At 42.3% G+C, this 16,232-nt stretch overlaps 1 protein-coding gene across 1 annotated transcript in view; it reads right to left on the bottom strand.

Moving 5' to 3' along the window:
* LOC125404005 (broad substrate specificity ATP-binding cassette transporter ABCG2) overlaps positions 1–4,398 on the bottom strand; it is a 91,524-nt gene extending 87,126 nt beyond the window's left edge. The window contains exon 1 of the mRNA XM_048439642.3: positions 3,860–4,398. The gene's annotated coding sequence lies outside the window, so the exon portion shown is untranslated. The remainder of the gene's footprint in view (positions 1–3,859) is intronic.
* Between the last annotated feature and the right edge of the window lie 11,834 nt (positions 4,399–16,232).

Genomic DNA, 16,232 nt, shown 5'->3' with positions numbered 1-16,232 from the left:
GACTCACAACCAGGAAATGCTTTGGTGAACCAGACATGCAGATGACTTAAATTTGAAGAAGTCTGTAGGTCAGACAGAACGGTATGTGTGACTGATGTGGAAAGTGTACCCTCACCTCGGGGATACAGCAGCGAGTTTGAGGTCAGCCAATACAGCTTCACTGTGAGAGCAAGTGATGCCATTTCCAGGTAAGCTAGAGGGAAGAGAGTTTACCAGACTTCTCTGACCTGCTGGGCTCTGTGGCAAGAGCACATGGGTCACCAGGACTGAGATTCTCATGTATGTAGGTAGAAAGAAATCCCAGTCTGTGAGGCAGAACTGTAGGGAATCAAAGTACACCCTTACCTAATACTCAGCCCTAAGTCAGTTCAGAGACTGAGAGTCCACTGAGGGGCATATGTGGGAAGTTTTTCTTTTCCTGGATTGACTTTTTCACAATGCAGTACATATATATTTGTATGTCTGTGTGTGTGTGTGTGTAGCCTACTGTATTTAATTAGGATTGCTTGTGTGAGCATAGGTGGGGGATTATTAACCAATACAGATAAAACTTAAATCTCAGATTAAAATGGAAAATACTTATACATAAATGGTGTATTATATTTGACAGTCTTACAAAAGAAGCATTATTGTCCCTGGTTGAGAACCACTGATAGAAGTTAGTAGTTATCAATAATGACATGTGGTGATTCTCAGGGTAGATTAGCTCATGGCAGGGTGGAGGTGAGTAGGAGGACACATCCCCAGAGCCCTGAGTTTAAGCACCAGTACCACCATCCCTCACAAAGCCAGAAAGAAAATTTTGATTTTGGAGAACCACTTACTAGGATTCTGATTTAATAGGGTTAGGCTAATGTCTGTGGATTTGCATTTGCAATGAGGTTGCCAATCAATGCTGGTCCAGAAATAGTCAATGCTTCTAGAGCTTCAAAGTTATGGCCTCTAAATTGCCCACCTGACCTGACTAGGAACAGAAAATATTTCAAGGCTGAACTCTACAGATGAGCGTACAGGTGGCAGCCCCTGCGGAGTGGCAGCTGGGATGGCAGCAAGCATTAAATGGCTTCCCCTGGACCTGCCCTTCCCCTTCTACCGGCCAAGAACACAGAAACCATGTAAGTATGAATCCCAAATCCAAAAGTCCAAAAACCGAAGTACTCCAGAGGCTGAAACTTTTGGTCACAAAGATGCAGGTGCGCTTCCCTTCAGGCTATATTATAAAGTGTATATGGATAACGAAATCTGAATAAATTCTGCACTTAGATTTGAGTCTGATCCTCAGAGTTTAAGGAATACATGCGTGTATTCCCAAGTCTGAAACATGTGTGGCCCCAAGAATTTCGGAGAAAGGACACTCAGTACTGTGCCCCTAAAGAGAATTTCAGTGACTAATACCAAAATAGACAGGATAACCAACAGCCTCCCCCTAATTCCTATTAACTCACCTACTTAGTGGGAACAAAAACTGGATTATCACCTCAATCAGACTTAAATGTCAGTTCCAAAGCAGCACAAGATTAAGATGTTTAACATGGACAACACAGCATCCAGTCCCTAGTATGCAACCATTAGTTAACCCAGCAATTGTTTCCTAATTGGAAATCTGACAATATGAAGAGGGGGTAGGATTTGGGGAGACACAATATAAGGATATCTTTATGTCCACTGTAGTGTTCTATAATGTAGTAGGTTTGGAAAAAATCAGATGGCCAAGACAATCAGTTTTGTGGATGCCCATAACACTCTTTCCCCAGATGTCCTCAAACCCACTCAATGACTCCCTGTCACAAATAGGCTGCGACAGCACATGAGAATAGTGTTTGAGCTTATAACATGGTTTTCATTCTGCCTATCATTCTTGCAGGGTCCCTGATCCACCAACAGTCAAAGCCAATATTAAGCCACTGATGTGATACAACTACTCAGGAGGACCATGTATTTACCCAGTTTCAGAAATGTGTGCACTCTTCCAGTCCAAGGAAACGGCTCTTAATCCTTCCTAGGGCAATCACACACTCAGGGTGGAAATTCACATGTCCTACCTGCGGAACATCTGCCTGCGTTATTTTCATGCAGTTGAAGGATACTTTATCTACTGTACATTACTTCTTGGCCTTGCCTCTAAGACCAAGGGTATTGCCATGTAGTTGACATACCACTGCTTCTCATCACAAGCCTATGTATGTGGCAAAAGAGGTTTGGAAATGCTCACCTGTTTGTACCATTTACTGTCTACCCCTATCATGACGAAAGAGCTGGCTTCGTACAACAGAATGGGCCTGTGGAAGGTGCCATTAAAGTGCAGTGTGGGAAGTTGCCTTGAGCCATCAGTAACCACCATGTACAACCAAATGCTTGGCTGTGGGAACCATGAGGTGGTTACTTCATCCACAATGGTCTCCTGACTGCTTCTCTAGCAGGCTGCACCATGCCTTCCTCCACCTCTTTTGCCTTTCTCTCAGTCTCTTCAGGCTTCCTTCCAATGTGTGTCCTGAACATTTTGTTGTTAAACCTCCTTTTGCCCTCCAGAATATCCTTCTTACACTGTATCATATATTGCCTTTCTGCTTGCTTATTGTCTACACGGGACGCTTCAAACAGGCAGAGATTTCTGTCTCCATCAGAGTCGTAGCCTCTGACCCAAAGAGTAGACAGCACCTCCGCATACATCATGGGATGCTTGGCACGCTTCTACAAAAGACAGGACAGTAGATATTTTAGACTTTCGAGCATGTAGTTTCTGTTTTAACCGCTCCCCTCTGGTCTCGTAGCACAAATGCAGCCCCAGACTGGTAAATAATTGTGAGGCATGTGGGAGGGAAGATGAACGAATAACCAGAGGAGACACTCAGTCTCCCCTCTGACGTGACTAGCGTGGCTTGTGTTTCACACGTCTGGAAACTCTTTAACAAGAACTTCTGAATTTAAAGACAACTTCTCACAGTGATTTTCTTTTTCAATGCTCTACATTAAGCATGTGCTCAGCCAAATCCTGTCATCCTGTCTGCACCTTGCAACCCCTTCTGATGAAGCTAAATCTACAGTAGAGAGCTCAGCCCTTGTTTACTCAAGGCTGGAACACAAACCATGGCACTGAGACTCAGTGACCCCTTGGAGGTTGTAACATGGAGAATCTAGGGGCTGGGGATAGAGCATAGAGGTAGGATACTGGCCTATCACACATGAGTCATTGAGTTCAAGCCCTTGATAAAATATAATAAATAAACTCCAAAGTAAAATAAAAGTTTTTGTTTGGTTTTTAGATAAAATTAAAAAATTCTAAGGCAGGATGCAGTGATGCATGCCTTTAATCTTAGAACTCAGGAGGGAGGGTCAGGTAGATGTCTGTGAGCTTGAGGTTGGCCTGGTCTGCAAAGCTAGCTGTAGGCCAGCCAGGGCGACACAGTGAGACCATGTCTTTAAAACAAAGCCATCTAGCCAAACAAACAAGCAAATAAACAGAATCCCAGACTCACAGCATGACTGAGAACGAACCCAGTGCCTTAAACATGTTAGGCAAGTATTCAACTACTGGGCTACATCTCAAGTTCCTGTTTTTATTGCTTTAATTAGTTAAATCTGTTCTTTGCTGATTACATACACACAACCAGCACACTCTGATTACTCTTAAGCCACCTTTATCCTATTTTTAATAAGTTCCTCAAGTGATTCATACCCACAGAGAAGTGTAAAAAGTACAGATTTCATCACATTTGTCAAAGCACAAGTAAAGAAATCGTTTCTACAAAACGGGTCGGGAGTGCAGCTCAGTGCTAGATTATTTGCGTGGCACGCACAAGGTCCTAAGTTTGACTTCTGATAGCCGAAAAAAAAAAAAAGAAAAGAAAAAAAAACTTACCTCAGATACTCAGGGTGCGTGATGTCAAAGGAAAGTAGCCCAGACCTCAGTACAGAGGCGGGAGTGAAATCCAGTAAGATTGCACGCGGGAGCAAGACTCCCACTCAGATCTATGTCTGCCACACAGACAAAAGGCACCCCAAGAGTAGAGTCCACGCTTGCTTGCAGGGGAGTTGGGGAAAAGTTTGGAGGGAAAACTTGCCGATGCCCCACCTTGTTAAGTTTCGTTCCAAGAGACAGGCAAAATCGAGACTTTACAAAAATCTAGCTCCGAGGAAATTTATAAATTTCCTCAAATAATTTCAGAACGAAAGTAAAGAATCTCTGTTAGCTGCTCATTCTGAATCAAGAAAGAAATGTGGATTCAAACTGAAGACTATCTAATCTTGAAAACTATCAGCTTGGGAGCTTCTCTTGGAGTTGTCGGCAAGACGGAGAAGGAAATCCAGCCAGAGAGATCTTTTTATATCTTGTTCTCTGGGCGGCCGCATCTCCAGCCTTAACAGCAGCTGTATTTTAGAACCGAAGAGTAAAAACCTAGTCCGGCAAAGGCCTCCTCCCCCCCACCCTCATCCCCCGGCTCCCACCCACCCCGCCCCCACCCCTCGTGCGCGCGCGTAAACTTCCTGTCTTTTAGCTCCTAGGAAAGGGGCTTCTCCTTTTACAGGCTTTCTTTTTTTTTTTTTTTTTTTTTTTTTTGGAGAAAAAGCACGCAAGCAGGAAGATAATACAGTTGAAAAGGAAGCAAGCAAAACCAGAGTTAGGTTTCGCTGCAAGACCCACCAGAGATTTAAAGAGGAAAGGCAAGCTGCATGCAGAATGTGAAGCCAGGCCAAAGGGTTGTCAGACGGCGCTGACGGATTTCTGAAATGTCTGAAGTTACTTCAGACAACTGAATGAGTAAAGAAATAACCGTTTATTTTCAGAGAATAAACAGAACGTCTTTATAGCAGTGATACAGAAAGCAAAAATTATTTAATACAGCACGAAGCTGCTTAATCTAACTAACCTAGCACGGACTCTGGCAGCCCGAGCAGGCCAGGGTCAGTCACCCAGTATAAGTAAGACTATTAGAAGACCCCATGCAAAAAGCAAAGGAGAATCATACCATGGAATGTTAGGAATATTTCCTAACGCGAACTCCCGGGCCGACGCAAAATTCCCAATCAAGCCAAATCAAAACAAGCCAAATTAAGAAATATCCATGTTTAATGGGAGTTCTGCGCTCTCGGGGAAACCGCGAAGCAGCACCAAAGCGACCACCAGGAGGAAGAAATGGAGACCATGTGTTCCGCTTTTGGGAGCTCATTTAAATACCCTGGGGAGTGGTCCTGACCTGGCCTGCTGGGATTTGGAGTCCAGACCGGGTCTGGGGCGGGGGGATAGATGTGAGCAGCTGGGGCCTGAGCTCCCAACTTGACGTGGGAAGAAGGGCCAAGAGACCCGGGGACTGCCCTGGTCGAGCTCCAAAGTTCTGGTCAAACACCACTATCTCAGCTCCAGGCTTTCCCGGGGCCAGACTCTCCTACAAGGTCATCTGGCGACTTGTAAACCCTTCTCTGGGGACAGTTCCTCAGGCTCAGGTTCCTTCCCTGGCTGACCCTCAGCTTTTTCTTTCTCCCAGCATGAGATTCTTGGGTAAATTGTAATTTCTTAGGGTCCATCTTTTCAATAGTCTGCCAGTCCAAAGAAGGGGCACTAGTGTCCACATTGCTTCCCTGCATTCCTGGTGACATCATCAAACTATATATAGTCCAAAGCAAAGCAGGGGGGGGGGTGGGGGCGGGGGGTGTTACTCAGTACTGTTACTAAGTTCTTATCTGTTGTCAACTTTCATTCTATGGCTTTTTAATAACCACCAAAACCCACCACCCTGTACCCCGCTACCTCTAAATCCACAGACTGCTAGGTTTGGGGTTTGGGGTTGGTGATTCCAGGGGGCACTGAGAGAGACAGCTGAGAACTGGGGAGTCCATTGTGAGAAAGCTTAATGCTGTGAACACACACACAGGCAGGGGCAGCAGCGTGGCATGGCAGTGGCTCTCAGCAGGGTTTGGGTCCCAGTGCCGGACACCTCATGGGGAAGTTTCTGAAGGGGGAAGTTTCTAAAGAGAATCAGAGCCAGAGGCAGAAGAGGGAGTCTAGTCTCCTCTCCTCTCCTCTGTAAGATTTTAGGAAGGGGGTTCCCAGGCAGAGTCTGCAGTCTCTCTGATTTCCAGGCAGGAGGCAGAGAAGGAGTTAGGATACAAAAACGTGGCACCTCTTTGATGTGCATGCACTTCCCAGGTGAGTCTGCTAGCAAGGGAGTCATGAAGCCCCAGGAGGGTGCCTGTCTTTATCTGTGAGAAGAGACCTGAGAAGCCGCATTCAGCCCTTGCTACATTCTTACACAAACCGCTGTGAGTCATCAAGTTAGCTGAAAGAAACATACTTGCTGCGCATCTAACGGTCAGTTCTGCATGGGACCATGTTAGTTTTTCACTAGGAGCTAATAAGGCCATGCCTAGCCGAAGAGGCCTCCTTACAGCCACAGCTATTATAAGAAAATGAGAGTCTGTTGTTAGGAATATTTTCCTAACGCGAGCTCTCCGCCGACGCAAATTCCCAATCAAGCCAAATCAAAACAAGCCAAATTAAGAGATATCCAGGTTTAATGGGAGTTCTGCGCTCTCGGGTGGCTCCGAGGGTAAACTGGGAAGCTGCTTGAAGGCGACCACTACCGGGAGGAACAACAGGAGACCACGTGTTCATCTTTTGGGAATTCACTTAAATGTTCTTGGGCATGGTCCTGACCTCCCCACCAGGGAGGGGTCAGGACCTGACCTGCTGGGATTTGGAGTCCAGAGTGCTTACTCTCAGGGTCAGGGGGCTAGAATAGATGCAAGGGGCTGAGGCCTAAGCTCCCAACTTAACACCTGTTTGTGACTCTAATCCCTTAACAGACTTCCCAGGTGCCCAGAGTTCAGGAGGGTGACAAGTGTCATTCTTACTTCCCCAAGGGAGTTTACAGGCTTCAGATTACCAGACTCCTGGGCCATCAGAGGGCTACCAGTGGAATGGATGCACCTCGGCTAGAATTGCTTCTCCTCTCCAAAATTCTTAGAGTCATACAAGCCTTCCCCAGAGTGCAGGGCCACCTCAGGTATACCAGGGAATAAAGGACAGCTTGGCTCACACTGTGATTAACTCATTAACCATGTGACATGAGACCTCTCCCTTCCCCTGAGGCCTGTAAGAAGGGACTCCTATTCTTGCACTTCCCAGGTGAACGATCCTGCAGTTGTTCAGTCCCAAAGAACCACATAGAGGTCTACATTAATCATAAACTGGTTGGCCTGATAGCTCAGGCTTCTTATTAACTCTTATAACTTACATTAGCCCAGAATTCTTGTCTGTGTTAGTCACGTGGCTTGGTACCTTTTCAACAAGGCAGTCAAATCTTGCTTGCTCTGTGTCTAGCTTCCTCTGTGTCTGGGTCATGACTGCAGATTGACTCTTTTCTCCTCCCAGAATTCTCCTGTTCTCCTTGCCCTGCCTCTACTTCCTGCCTGGTTGTCCTGCCTATACTTCCTGTCTGGCTACTGGCCAATCAGCATTTTGTTAAACACGTACAAGAAACCAATCTTTCCAGGGTAAAACCATTGTCCCACAGCACTGTCCCCCTTTTTAAAAACAAAAAACAAAACAAGAACTCTGAATCGAATCTCCTTTGGTTATTTAGCTTTTCTTCTGATCATTATCCATAACAATTTGTAACCAGCATTCTAAAAAAAAAAAAAAAAAAGGCAAACATCCACAATCCATGTTTGGGTAATGTGAGCATTGTTATAATTGTTCATTGCATCTCATTTCAGACTACAAAAACAATAAGTCTCATGTTTTAAACTGGTATGTACTTTTAAGTCTCTTACAAAAATACTTTATATTTAATCCAACCCTCATTTAAAATACATTAAGCTGTTCTCTACTATTGTCAGTTCTGCTGTTAATCTTTTATTGCAAGCAGTTAACCTTTTATTGCAACTGAAATGGCACTACAAACAGCTCTCCAATCCGTCTTAAGACTTGCTCAATATGAAGACGATACTTGGTACTGGAAACCTAACTAACAACTCCATGCATGTGACATCATAATTACTGGAGGAGAATCAATAACCATTGATTTATTAAACCAGCATAATACCTAACAATTTATGAACATTTGTCTCCACCCCTCATCAAAGAAATTTCTTTTCAGAACAGATGGACACCACTATAGAAAATCACAACCGAGCTAAGTCTCAATGGATACAGCTATAAAATGCTCCTGCTCTGAGGCTTAGGGAACCTTCAGAAGAGAGGACAGAAAGACCTTAAAATCCAGAAGATCAGGGAGTTTGCTATGAGAGTGTCTCGTAGTAATACCAGGAGCTACTCCTGTTATCTCATCAACATGGCTGTCCAAATATGAACCACACCAGGATGACACCATTGCACATGCCGAATAGAATAGAGAGAGGGGAAAAGGCTGTGAGGTGAGGCCTCAGCCCTTCAGAAAGGACTACAGGCAACTGAGGAAAGCTGGGAGTGGCCTTTTCCAGGGACGAGCACACCGATTGGTTGTTCAGTTCCATACTAAAAGCAGACAGACAGGAAGCATTTTACAGACCAAGTATAGATAGATAGATAGATAGATAGATAGATAGATAGATAGATAGATAGATAGATAGATAGATAGATAGATAGATGATAGATAAATAGATAGATAGATAGACAGACAGACGATAGATAGATAGATAGATAGATAGATAGATAGATAGATGATAGATAGATAGACGGTAGATAGAGAGACGATAGGTAGGTAGATAGATAGATACTTAGATGATAGATAGATAGATAGATAGAGAGATAGAGAGATAGATAGAGAGATGATAGGTAGGTAGATAGATAGATATTTAGATGATAGATAGATAGATAGATAGATAGATAGATAGATAGATAGATAGAGTATATACATACACTTATATGCATGCAATAACAATTGGAAAATAAAGAGGCTATGAATTTGAAGGAGAATGGAGTGGTGTTATTGGAAGGGTATGGAGGGCAAAAAAGGCAAGGAAGAAACATTGTAATCAAATTACAACTTCAAAAAAAATAAAAAACACTTCAAAGAAATCCCAGTGTGGTGGGCACACCTGTAAAATCAGCACTCTAGAGGCTGGAGGAAAAAAGTATTGAGTTTGAAGCAAGCCTGAACCACATAACAAAAACAAAACAAAAAGACATAATCAAACAACAAATTTAAATATTTTTAAATTTTAAACTAATAATAAATGTCTCAAGAAGCTATTGAGGTAGACATAGCATCGCAGCATTTTACCACAATGTGTTTTGAAATGTATAGGTCTGTTTAATTTATAGATCTAGCTGCACTATCATTTAGTTTCTAACACTGATTATAAAGGCTGGATCCAATAATTATGTGAGAACAGCACCGTATAAGAACACAAGCCTTGGCCCTTTATCCTGGGATGTTTCTAATATAGTAGGTAAAACTGAAAAGGCCAAATTAAAGTGCTGCAAGTTGCAGTTAGTAATTAGAATGCTTTTACTCTTGATGAATAATTGCTAAGTATCAGAGCTTATTCTAAAATCCTATTCTATAAAAGGAATTATTCCCGTGTCCTAGATTCATGTGGACAGTTTATTCTAAGTTTCCATGTTGTTGTTGTTGTTGTTGTTTTTCTTGAACAAACTTCAGTATCAATTTCTACGCACACTTTCAAGGTTATGCATTTTCTTTTGGAAAAAAATAAAGTAGACCTACAACATAACAAGCATGATTTTTGCTCTGACTTTTCACCTTTGCCACATGGGAAATATACTGGCTCTTGTCTTCCCATTGCCCCCAACAAGAACTAGCTGGGGATTTCACACAGGTTCCCATAAATGTATAGCTTATTTCTAGTTGTTTAAAAAAAAATGAGTGCTCTAGGTTAGCTGAATGAACAGTTAGGTTGTGTGGCACTACCTGGTTCAGCATTGAGCCAGGAGTCTGCAAACTGTGTTCTGTAGAATCCGGAAGCTCCTCATACATTTTTTTCTAAAATTCCATTTGAGGAATTGGCAGCTATCCTTGAAATACAGTCTCTGTTTTTTAAAATAATATATGAACCCAATCTTATGAAGATTTATGAATCGATAAGCACATTTTTTTTCAACACCAACTAGTTTGGTAAATACAATTCAAGGGACTAAGGATACCTTGGTGAGCACAGCAAATTCAAACCTATGCCCACGAAAAAGAGAAACCTATTAATAATTAGTACAATCACAACACAATGTGAGGTAGCTCATGAATGCTGAGTAAGAGAACTGCAGGTTCAAATTTGTAGGCCTCACCAAAAAGCTACCATTTAAAGGAAATCCTAAGGGAAGTGAAGGAATACAAGATGCAGGTTGGTAGAGAGCATTCTAGCGAAAAGGAACAGCCAGTGAAAAGTTTTGAGGGGCTCCGTGTGTGCGTATTCAAGGAATTGCAAGGAGAAAAGACTGAGTTACACTAATGAGGATAAAAAGAGATTGGAGATAAAAGCAGCCTGCCAAAGTCTCTCTTTTTATCCTTAGAGGACTGTATGAACATACGTTGGGAAACCTTTAAACAATAGAGGTGTATATTGGCCTTTCAATGATAATTTTCCCAGAAATGGTTGCCATTTCAGAGCCTGTCTTGTTTTTTTATTTGGGGAGGGGGAGCTTTTGAGACAAAGTCTCATTGTGTAGCCCTAGCTATCCTGGAACTCACTATGCAGGCCAGGTTGGCCTTCGACTCAGAGATCCACCTGACTCTGCCTCCCCAGTGCTGGGATTAAAGATGCACACCACTTCTCCTGACTCGAAGGCTGTCTTTATGGATGTTTTTCCACAAAGAAAACATGATTATGTAAATAACCGGATACATATAAAAATAATAGTTTGTCCAATGATGGTGTGTATGTATTGTATTTATTCAGCGTAATAATTGTATTTATTTCAGCGTAAATGAACCTTGTGTGTGAGCTGTTAGTTATCAACTCGCTATTTCCTACTACCATGTCCTAGAGATCCTTCTCTGTCACTACTGTATATAATTTCTGCTTTATTTTTATTGTTTTTGGCAGCAGTGGTCAATTATGGGGCCTTGCCCATGATAGGCGGTGCTTTAATCACGGAGCCGTCCTACACCCGTCGTACAGTGTTCGCTGTGTTTGGTTTGGTTGGTTCCCAGATCAGAATGTGATGTGGCCTTGATGGCTGAGTCAAGATGAAGCTGTGTGTTAGAATAAACCACTCATTTCACTGTTTCTTGCTTACTTTTTAAAAAGATTGACACTGCCACTCTAGAGCTCTTAGCTCACATCCTCCTGCCTCAGATTTCCAAGTAACTTACACCATCACACCTGGTTTTATTGGGGAAATTTTCTTCTAATATTGAATGTTTTCTATTTTCCTGCCCTGTGGATGTGTGTGTGTGTGTGTGTGTGTGTGTGTGAGAGAGAGAGAGAGAGAGAGAGAGAGAGAGAGAGAGAGAGAGAGAGAGAGAGTCATAGATCTCTAAAGTTCTCTAAAGCACTGTGACGTTCAATAAACTCACACTGTGTTCACAGGTTTAACTGCCACTGTTTCTTTTTTTTAAAAAAATATTTAAATAACATTTTTTCATTTATTTTACATATCAACCAATTTCCCTTCCCTCTTCTGTTCCTGTCCCCTCCTCCATCTGCTCCCCTCTCCATCAGCTCTTCCTCTACCTCCTTCCAGAAGGGGGCAGACCTCCCATGGGCTTGCTGAGATAGGACAGAAAGCTGAGATAGGACTGACCTCCTCCCCTTATGTCAAGGCAGTGAGGTAATCCAGCATGGAGAACAGGTTACCAAAAGCCAGCTGAGGGTCCAAGTAGAGGTCCTGCACTCACTGTTAGAAACCTTACTAAAAGACAAGTTACACAATTGTCACACACAGGCAAAAGGCCTAGGTCAGAGAGGTCCAGCATCCATGAACTCCCATGCGTTCAGCTCAACTGTCTCTGGGGGTTCTCTCATCATGACTCCCTTAGCTGATACAATCCCTCCTTCCTTTCTTCCAGACTCTTGGAGCTCAGCTCAGTGCTTGTCTGTGGATCTCTACATCTACTTCTATCAGTTACTGGATAGAGTATCTCTGATGGCAATTAAGGTAGTCACCAATCTGATTATAGTAGATGTCCAGTTCAGTTACCCTCCCCACTATTGCTAGGAGGATTAGTTGGGGTCATCCTGGTGGGGTTTGGGGGGTTACCCTGCCACCATGCTTCTTCCCAACCCCATAATGGCTCCCTCTTCAAGAGGTCTCTTTAGTTACTCTCCCTGAGCCCTGCGGGGAGGGATTTGATGGTGCCGTCCCATTTAGGGCTGAGTGTTCCAAGGGCCTCTCACTGTACACATTGTCTGCTTGTGAGTCTCTATATTTGTTCCCATCTGCTGAATGAGGAAGTTTCTTTGATGGTAGCTGAATAAGACACTGATCTGTGAGTACAGCAGAATATCATCAGAAGTCATTTTACTGATACTTTTTGTTTTTAGAAGTAGTATTTGGTTTAATCCTAGGTCTCTGGACTAATCTGGATTAATCTAGTCTCTGGTTCTTGGTCACCCGAACAGTGTCTGGTATTGGTTCCATCTCATGGAGATGGAAACTTTATTAGGTTTGGAAACTTTATTAGGTTTGCCTTTGTATATTTTAGGAAGGTTCCACTGCACTGGTCCTATACTGTCCTACATAGGTCCCTCAATTTAACTGTCTCTCCCTTCATTCCCATCTTCATCTCCATCTTCCCTCCCCAGCTGATCCTCCCATTCTTATCCCCCCTCCAATTCAACCACAAAATATATTTTATTTCCCCATCCCAGAAATATCCATGCCCCCCTCCGCACCCCTTCCTCTATAAACCTCTCTGGGTCTCTGGATATCAGAGGAGATCAATACAGAAAAAAATGTCCTCAATGCTTCCAAAGTGACATGGTCAGCAAGATCTTGACTCGCCTTAGCAGATAATGACCGAAACACAACACAGAAAGAATAAAGGATTCAAGACCAACTGACCGCCAAGTATCATACCCTTAATTTTGGCTATGGCATGATCTTAAAGATCCCTTATGTTTTTGGCAACTTTGGTACAATGACTATACTCTACAATCCACCAAAGAAAATTTATAAACACCAACCCAGCCACAAACCCTTTGACCTACAGTGGTGTCCTGCCTGCAATATAAGCTAGTACAGCGGTGGCACAGGCTTGTGAGAATAACCAATCAACATCGTTGACTCAACAGATGGATCTCATATCTGACACTGCTTGGGTGACCAAGAACCTGAGACACTATAACTCAGGCACTTAGAAAACTAAATACTACTGTTCTAAAATAAAACATAGCAATAAAATTATAGGCGGATTTTTCTATCCTGCTAGCCAGCTCCCAAATAACAACAGGAGACTTCTTATTAATGATTCTGAACATTATGCAGGCACCACCCAGAAGGACAACCCTAAAAAAGAAATCTTCACAGTGTAGAGAAATCTTCACAGTGAACAGAACTTCCAGCAGTGCGCACAGTCATGTGTTTTGTTTGGGAGGAGACATGGCCAGATGTGTGACTGTTCACTGATTCATGGGCTGTAGCCAGTGGACTGGCTGGATAGTCAGGGACACAAAAAGAGCATGATTGGAAAAATGGGTGAGAAGACATCTGGGGAAGTATGTAGATGGATCTGTCCAAATGGAGGAAGGATATGAAGATACTTGTGTCCCAACAAAAGGTGACTTCAATTGAGGAGGTGTTCAGGAATGGCATAGATAGGGACAGTCAGCCTCTTTCCCCAGCCATTCCTGTCATTGCTCAATGGGCCTGTAAGCAAAGTGGCCACGGTAGCAGAGATTGGGGTTATGCATAGGCTTGGCCACATGGACGTCCACTCATCAAGGCTGACCTGGCTACAGTGCTGTTGAATGTCAGATCTGCCAACAGTAGAGACTAACACTGAGCCCCACACATGGCACCTTTCCCTGAGGTGACTGACCAGTGACCTGGAAGTAGATTGGCCACTTCCTCCATGGAAAGGACAACACGTTTTCCTTACTGGAATAGATACTTAACCTGGTTATGGATTTGCCTTCACTGCTTGTAATAGTTCTGCCAAACCATCACACAGGGACATACAGGATTCTTTATCTACCCTCATGGTATTCCACACAGAATTGCTTCTGACCAAGGAACTTACTTCCCAGTCAGAGAAATGAAGCAATGGGCCCATAATCATGGAATCCTCTGGTCTTCCCATCGTCCTCACCACCTGAAGCAGCTGGCCTGACAGAAAGATGGAATGAACTATTGAACAAACACCTACAGAGCCAATTAGGTGGCAGGAACCTGGAGGGCTGGGGCAGGGTTCTCCAAAAAGTAGCATATACTTTGAATCAACACCCAAAATATGACATGGTTTTTCCCATAGCCAGGATCCATGAGTCCGGGAATCAAGTGTTTCATGAAGTATTATAGTTTTATTGAACAAAGATAGTCAAAAATTAAGATGAGTTTAAAATACACTGGAGGGTACATCAGAGTAATAGTTAAATGGAAATGGGGAAATCTATTTTGTAGGCCCAAGACACTACTTAATGACCTTCTTAGCTTTGGGGTTGGTAGACACTAGTGGTCTGGTAAACTAATAAATTCTCAAAAGATTTTATCCATTACTCACAAGATGTTAGTTTTGATATCAAGGTGAGACTAGAACTAACCCAAGATAAAGTAATTAGTCTCCAGACCTGCGGCATTCCAGTCTTGCCACAGAACTGAAATTCTGTTTTGCCAGTCTCTGCAGACACAGCTGCTTTTCAGGAAATCCCCTTCGCAGTCCTCCTTGCTGGCCAAGCATCACATTGTTTTTTTTACATGTCAGGGCCACATATTATTTGTTAAATATCATAACGAGCCTCATAGCTAAGCAGCTCATCCCTAGGATCTGATATAGAGGAGTCTGAGGAGGCCAGAGAGGAATAACTGGGAAAGGCCATTAAGACACAAAATCCTCAGTCATATCAAAACAATTAGCTCGTGATCTGGATCTGATCATTTTTTATCCTCTGTATCTGATATAACATTTACATGTGAGCTAGCATGACTAAACCTAAAGCTGAGTAATCAAGAACACGGTTTGGCCTAATGGAGTGAAGGTAACAAATGAGGAAAGATGGGCTTAAAATAACAAAGACTTACATGTTTTAGCTAGATTGACTATGTTTCCCCCTGTGTTTGCAGTTACTTGTACTGCTTAAGCTCTCTTACCTATAGCTAAGTGGTTAGAAATAAAATTTTTGAAGGCATCATTGTAGTATTGTCCCCCCACTTTGGTTTTTAAAATACAATGATTATTTAATAAATGTTAATTGTACTATAGAATATTGTAGATGTTAATTAAATCTAAAAGCATCAGTAATTAGGCATGAAACAATATGGATGTTGTTATTATTAAAGATTATTACCTTCTGTTTTATTTCTAGACTTTGGTTATGTCCTAGTTGAGGTTTCAGTTGCTGTGATGAAACACCATGACCCAAATGCAAGCTGGGGAGGAAAGGGTTGATTCAACTTACACTTGCACATTTTCTAGTTCATTGTGAAGGAAGGGAGTCAAGACAGGAACTCAAACAGAGCAGGACCCTGGAGGCAGGAGCTGATGCAGAGGTCATGGAGGAGAGCTGCTAAGTGATTGCTTTCCTCTGGCTTGCTCAGCCTTCTTTCCTATAGAACTCAGGAGCAGCAGCCCAGGGTTGGCACCACCTACCATAGGCTGGGCCCACCCCCATCGATCACAAACTGAGAAAATGCCTACAGCTGGATTTCATGGAGGCATTTCCTCAACTGAGTTTCCTTCCTCTCTGATGACTTGGCTCGTGTCAAGTTGATCAGTCAGTATGGGTTATCTCCAGCAAAGTAATAAGAATTAAAATTTAATTTAAAAATTAGATTTTTTTATTTTATCTAAGTTACATATATATAATATATAAATATATTATATAATATATAAATTATATATAGATGTATATATAAAGATAATGAAAAAACTTGAGTCTTAGATGTTGGTTTTGAATAAGATAGGGTTTTGGGTAAGCAAATATTCCTAACAAGAAGGTGTGTCAAATGAAAGGACATAATATCTTCATTGGTAACTTCTCTAAGACAAAATTTGCTTTATCACTTAAAATATATCAATTTTAAGTGATATATTTAAATTTAGTGAAAATTTAAATATACATTTTAATAAATAAAATATATATTTTATTTATATATTTAAATAAAAAACAAAAATTTT

The sequence above is a fragment of the Myodes glareolus genome, chromosome 6 (assembly GCF_982192425.1).
Source record: "Myodes glareolus chromosome 6, mMyoGla1.1, whole genome shotgun sequence".
Classification (NCBI taxonomy): Eukaryota; Metazoa; Chordata; class Mammalia; order Rodentia; family Cricetidae; genus Myodes; species Myodes glareolus.
Note: the sequence above shows the minus strand (reverse complement) of the source record. Positions and strands in the feature narration are given on the sequence as shown.